Source organism: Gossypium raimondii, chromosome 5 (assembly GCF_025698545.1).
Source record: "Gossypium raimondii isolate GPD5lz chromosome 5, ASM2569854v1, whole genome shotgun sequence".
In the NCBI taxonomy this organism is placed as follows: domain Eukaryota; kingdom Viridiplantae; phylum Streptophyta; class Magnoliopsida; order Malvales; family Malvaceae; genus Gossypium; species Gossypium raimondii.
This window is the reverse complement of record NC_068569.1, coordinates 28,818,534-28,825,112: the sequence shown is the minus strand read 5'-3', so window position 1 is coordinate 28,825,112 and position 6,579 is coordinate 28,818,534. Positions and strand designations below refer to the sequence as shown.

At 30.3% G+C, this 6,579-nt stretch overlaps 1 long non-coding RNA gene across 1 annotated transcript; it reads left to right on the top strand.

The window, feature by feature from the left end:
* The first annotated feature begins 310 nt into the window (after positions 1-310).
* LOC105767472 (uncharacterized) lies at positions 311-1,044 on the top strand. The gene is made up of 3 exons (XR_001125480.2): positions 311-692; positions 781-888; positions 971-1,044. It is a non-coding gene; the product is annotated as an uncharacterized LOC105767472 (long non-coding RNA).
* Positions 1,045-6,579: the final 5,535 nt, after the last annotated feature.

Below are 6,579 nucleotides of genomic sequence, written 5' to 3'. Positions count from 1 at the left end.
AAGGTTAATGTTTACTTGAGATTTGTTAAATGATAAAATTTTATACAATTAATTAATGCTTTTATATTTAAAAATTTTAATCTAAATCATTTGATATATTTAAATATTAGTTTAAATAGAATTAATAAATAAGTTAAAAAAGTAATAGATTGATATGGATATTTAGGTATAATTATTTATTTTGAGAGGACCAAATTATAAGAAATAAAATTAAAATACAAAATAAAATGAAATAAAATAAATAAAATTATAATTTTATCTAATTCTTATAAATATTACTTAAAAATTTTAGAATTATTTATTTATTTGTGACATTCTTAGGGCTGTTACCAATGTTCCATTAATTTATTATGTTGATTCCAGGCATTAGGGATCAATAATTTTATTTTAAGATGATGCGAAGGGTGTGCTATCATCATAAATCTCCCATCATTATGACTTTTAAGTTTAATGAATGGCATATTATCATTACGATATTAGCAATATATGCATAGTGAACAGTATTGCAGGCTTTGTCTTTGGTTATATTCCTTTTTGATGAAGAGAGGCTTGAATTTTATGTTTAACTTTTTAACCTGTATTTTGTCCTTGTTCTGTTTCCTGACTATCAGGCAGCTAATGGCTGTGATATTGAGCATGTTGCGTATGAATTTTTCACACAAGCGTTTGTATTATATGAAGAAGAAATTGCGGTAATTGTACTACTCAGATCAACTATTGTTGAAGTCTGTTATGCCTTTCTAATTTGTGTAGAGTTTCATGAATGTTTATTGATCATAGGACTCTAAAGCCCAAGTGACTGCAATTCATCTGATAATTGGGACTCTCTAGAGGATGAATGTATTTGGTGTTGAGAACAGAGATACTTTGACACACAAAGCCACAGGAGTAAAATTGTTTCCTCTTCTCTGATTCATTGTACTTCATTGAACTGTTTATACAAAACTTAAATATGTGTTACTTTGGTCAGTATTCAGCTCGGCTATTGAAGAAGGCTGATTAGTGCAGAGTTGTTACGCATGTTCCCATCTATTTTGGGTTGATGATCGGGATGGCATAAAGGACGGGAGAGGTCGGACTCAAAACTTGTCCTTTGGTTTAGATTTTTTCATGTAAACATTAAATTCGATTTCGTTAAACTGTAAATTGTTGTGTCATGTAAAGAGGTAATGCATGGCGATTAGAGATGTAAATAGGCGTTTATTCGGATTTGGATTTCATACTTGCTTGATTATATCTTTTATTAAACTGTAAATTATTGAGTCATGTAAATTGTATTATATCTTTTATTACCAAGATTTACTTGATTAAGAAAATGCATTGTATTTTTATTACCTTGTAATGTCTATAATCATAGGCTTATTCAACTAGTTAGTCTGTTGCTCATATGTATATTTAAAGTTCAAATTTAAAAAATAAAATAAAATATTTGTCATAAAAATAAATATTATTTGATTAAAATATGTATTTTTAAAGGTTATGTTTTTAGCGGCGTTTGTGGAAAAAGCGCCGCTAAAGGTCAAGGTCTTTAGCGGCGTTTGTGGAAAAAGCGCCGCTAAAGGTCAAGGTCTTTAGCGGCGTTTGTGGGAAAAGCGCCGCTAAAGGTCAAGGTCTTTAGCAGCGTTTGTGGGAAAAGCGCCGCTAAAGAACATGATCTTTCGCGACGTTTGTGGAAAAAGCGCCGCTAAAGAACATGGTCTTTAGCGGCGTTTGTGGAGAAAGCGCCGCTAAAGAACATGACCTTTAGCGGCGTTTTTAAAAATAAACGCCGCAAATGTTAGCGTCGTTGTCAATAGCGGCAATTTTAAATACTTTTAGCGGCGCTAAAAAGCGCCGCTAAAGGCCTAAAAAAGCGCCGCTAAAAACCTGTTTTGGTGTAGTGTCAATATCAGTACTTCCAAATTTCAATTATTATTATTAAAAATTCTATCACGTGCGTGTATGTATAAAACTTACGTACCTAGAACATAAAAGTATATTTGAAAATAAAATACGAAACATATGGCTCGAAATTAATTAATAATAACACATTAAATATGTATGGTATTAAAATAGAAAAATAGATTAAATTATGAGTAAAATGAAATTTAAACATGCAAATAAATTAGATTAAGAATATTAAATATACTACAATTGTTTATCTTATTGTTGTCATCAATCTTTAATTGTATTGAGTTAGTATCGAGTTAATCGGAATGCTAATTTAACCAACAACTTTATTAATACATACGATGATAAATGTAATAAAGTATGCATAATCTATAATATATATTATAAAATCATGAGTTTAAAAAATATTTGAATCGACGAGAATACTCTTTATTTTTCATTATATTACTAAGTTGACATTTAAAATTAATTATAAAATATGAGTTTAGAAAAGATTTGAACCAACAAAAATACCCTATATTTTTAATCTTATTACTAAATTAACATTTAAAATTTTTATTTAAAAATTGACTTAAAATAAAAGGTGTGATGATTATATATTTAAAAATAATTATAATTTAATAAAAATTATGATGATTACATATTTAAAAATAAAATAAAATAATTTACTATTATTATTTTAAAAAATTCGATATAAACAAAGTTTGAAAAAAGGACAAGTTGTTAGCGACACTTGGGACACAAGTATAGGCTGGAAGGTTGCTGAACTTTCAGGGTTGGCCAATGACGAGGCTGACACTAGTGGCAGAGCCAAGATGTTAACCTTGGGAGGGCTAAACTAAAATTAGACTGTTACGTAAATTTTTTTCCCTATAACATATATTATGTGTGTTAATTATACTACAAATTTTTAAAAAAAATTAGATAAAAATTTTGTTTCACAATATATTTTCAAATATATACAAATTAAAAATATATAGCATGAGTACATATTTAAAAAAACAATTAGGAAAAATAGCATATCATTACTTAAAATTATGCACGACAACTTCTCAAGGAAATAAAATTCCTAAATATAGAGTTTGAATCAAAATTTTTAACTATCTCTCTCAATATAACCAACAAGATTATATGTATGAAACTCCCCAATTTTAGCTTCTTCAATAAGATTTTCCCTTTGTTTTTATCAAAAATAAATTTTTTAATTTTATTTTTAATACCATAAAAATATTGGAGGGGCCGACTTCTATATTTGGGAGGACCATAGTATGTATATAAAGGAAAAAGTTGAAAAATCATGGCCCCTGAATTTCTTAGTGGCTTCGCCACTGACTGAGACTTTAATAATAGTAGCGATGAGACAAGAAAATATGCCTAAATGGTGAATACCAAAATGGTGTTTTTGGGTTCAGAAATTTTCAATGAAAATGTCTAAATTTGGAACCTAAATACCATGTTAAAAATATAGAAATGGCAATGAAGATATGGAGAGTTTTTACTTATTGTTGATACTTTCATTGATATATATATATACAATAATAAGGAAGAAGGAAACAAAATCCCTAAATCGAGGCTAATTACACCCGAAAGAATCTGCTTACATCGCTAAAAAAGTGCTATACACTAATTTCATGCTAATTAGTCAACATGTATATCTTATTCTTGTCCAATGTCATCATCTTCTTCAAAAGTAGATTGAGAACTTGCTTGCATTCTAGTGCAATGACTTGCCTCTCCAGCACCTACAACACCTGCAACCAAACCCCATGTCAATTAATCATCATTCAACACTAAATCATCTTCCGAGTCTCCACCTATTTTTCCAATCAATCACTCGTTACTTTCATCAATATCTTAAAAAAAAAAAAAAAGGTTCCATGACATGGAAACTATCGTAATGTTCCATTAGCTTCTTATTGTACTTCACATATGCAGGGGTAAAATTAGAAATTTCTTTTAGGGCCCAAAATTAAATTTTAATTTCTAATAGTTTATATCTTTATAATTTTTAAAAAATTAAATCAAATTTTTATTATTTTTAAGGGATAAAGTACAATTTTACCTTTATTAATTTAAAATTCAAAATTTTCTAAAAGACCTAAGTAGATAATTTTCTATTTTAAAGGACCGAGCCCTTACCAACCCCCTAGATATGCCACTGTGCATAAGATAATTTAACCTTTGTTGTTCCACTTAATTACTTGTTAAATATATATTTTAATTCCTATAAAAATCAAATAGTAAAGGAGAACAAGTTTAACTCCCCCGTTGATATAATCCCAAAAGTTATTTCTTTATGAAACTCAATTCTTAGATCATAAAAGAGCTCCAAATTCAAAAAGTGTCCAATTGCATGCAATGGATGACCTAATTGACACTTCCATTTTGTATAAATGATTTTGAAGACTTCTTAGTGTTTCTCTTTCTTATTACTTTCTCTCTCTCTATATATTTGTTGCGTAGGTTTTTCCATTATCAGCAAGTAGGAGAATCAAAATTAAGGGACCCATACTTTTGAGAGTGAAACCACGTATCAAAATAATTTTTGAAACACGTTTAATTTTTGGATTTTTCGTCTATTTACTTGACACTCAATCTTAAAGAGTAAGCATTTTAATTCTGAATACATTATAATGTAAGATAAGATGTACAAGAATGAGTTTTACCGAGTCGAACCAATTTCCTTTGCTTTGTAAACTCGTCATGTTTAATATGGTTATGTGGTTATAGATAAAACTAGTGATATCAATTGCTCTCTAAAATTTTATTGACATGATAGGTCTTGTCAATATTTTCTAATGTAAGATCGATGCCATGTGCAACACATAATATCTGATAAAGATGTAGTGTTTATTTGAAAAAACAATAACACATGAAATTAGATTATGCAATAACACATGGTTCCAACATGACAATTAACCAAAAAAAATTATTAAACTCCTGCCTTTAATATCAGTCCATCCATCTGACATAACACCTATCCTTAACCCAAGTCTCTTTATGACTTTTGAACATATGCCATTTGTATAATCAATCTCTTTTTTAAGATATGTGACTTTTCATGGTAGCTCGAAGGTTTCAAGTTAGGACCATATTGTGCAATAGCTTTGCTTGCATTCTTGAAAGCATCTATGTTTGCGACATTAAATAGAAGCTTGGTAGAAAAAAAGTAATGTATTGACATGTCTCTCTCTTTGCTTTTTGTCACATGCATCTTTAATATTCGTTTGCTTTAATTTTTCTACTTTTTCAACTGAACTACTTTCTTTGGCATTTGATAAATGAAGGAATCCCTTGGTCCTTTTTGCCTCATTTTCTTGTAATTTTCTAACTTGTTGATACTTGACAGTGGCCTCTTGCCTTGCGCGCGGTTTCTTTCATCCTTTTTATCATCAGTTTCCACCTCGTTGTTGAAGTCGTCAAAGTCTGGTGACTTAGTGTAATGTTCCTTCTTATTTTTTCTCGTAAACCACATTGCCTTAGGTAGAAAGTTAATTACAAATTTGTCTAAGTCAATTTAACTTTCGAAAGTGAAAATTCACAAAGGAAATTTTCTAAAGCACCAAAATAAATGGAAAACAATCTCGAAGCGAAGAAGCAACGAAAGAACCAAAAAAACCAAATGTAACGTCCCATACACGGCCTAGATGTTAGGACCAGACCTAGGAAGCTACATTAAATAATTTCAGGAAATCTCACTTTTAACTAATTAAAGTTTAACTGTCAGAAAACGTTTAAATAGTTGAACCAACGCAGAAATCCAAACTTGAAATCCGTATTTCAAGATAAAACAACTATAATATAAGTTTAATTAAAGCAACAAAATACTAGATAAGGATGGCCGAGCTCTCGCCACACCGACCCGCCTAATTCGATGAGTTACCTTAAAATTCAGTCAAACAGACTAAATGAGTTGATAGACACAGTGTATAACTTATAATTGTTATTAAGCGAAACTATAGAACAGATCTTCAGTTTCTCAAAGTTCAAACAGTTCTTAGAATCAGATATGGAAATAGAATATAATATATCAATTATAGATACAAATTATGGCAGATACAGAGTGTAGATTTCCTATCTCAATCTGCTACACACCATCTTCATCCAGCCTTACACACCAAAAACAGTATTAAGTACCCATCCATCCCTACACACCACATAGTGACTGTATGTCACGTTAAAAAGGTCGTAGATTAGCTGCCAGAACAAAATGCAAAAGTCACCAGAATCAAATACATATACATGGCTTAGCCACTAGTCTTGGCAAATTATTAAACTATCCACAACTTCCTTAATTTTTATTCAATCTCGACCTCAATGCAAATGCAGATTAACAAATACAGATATGATCATAAGGTGTTACAGATTCAAAAAATACTCAGTTGAAACAGAACGCAAATACCCACTAGTTTACAATTCAATGATATATAATAATAGTTTGCACATAAACATATTATCATTCAATAGGTTCTACACCCTAAATTGGATCATACAAACCCTACAATAGGCTTACATTTGATTGGAACGACGTTTACGACCATAACAAAAAAATTAAAATTTTGACCCACACGCCCGTGTGGATTCACACGGCCTGGACGGTTGGCCCGTGTGGTCTACATGGCCTAGCACACGACCGTGTGGTTCAAAATAGTGTATTACACAGTCTAGCTTACGACCAAGCATACGCCC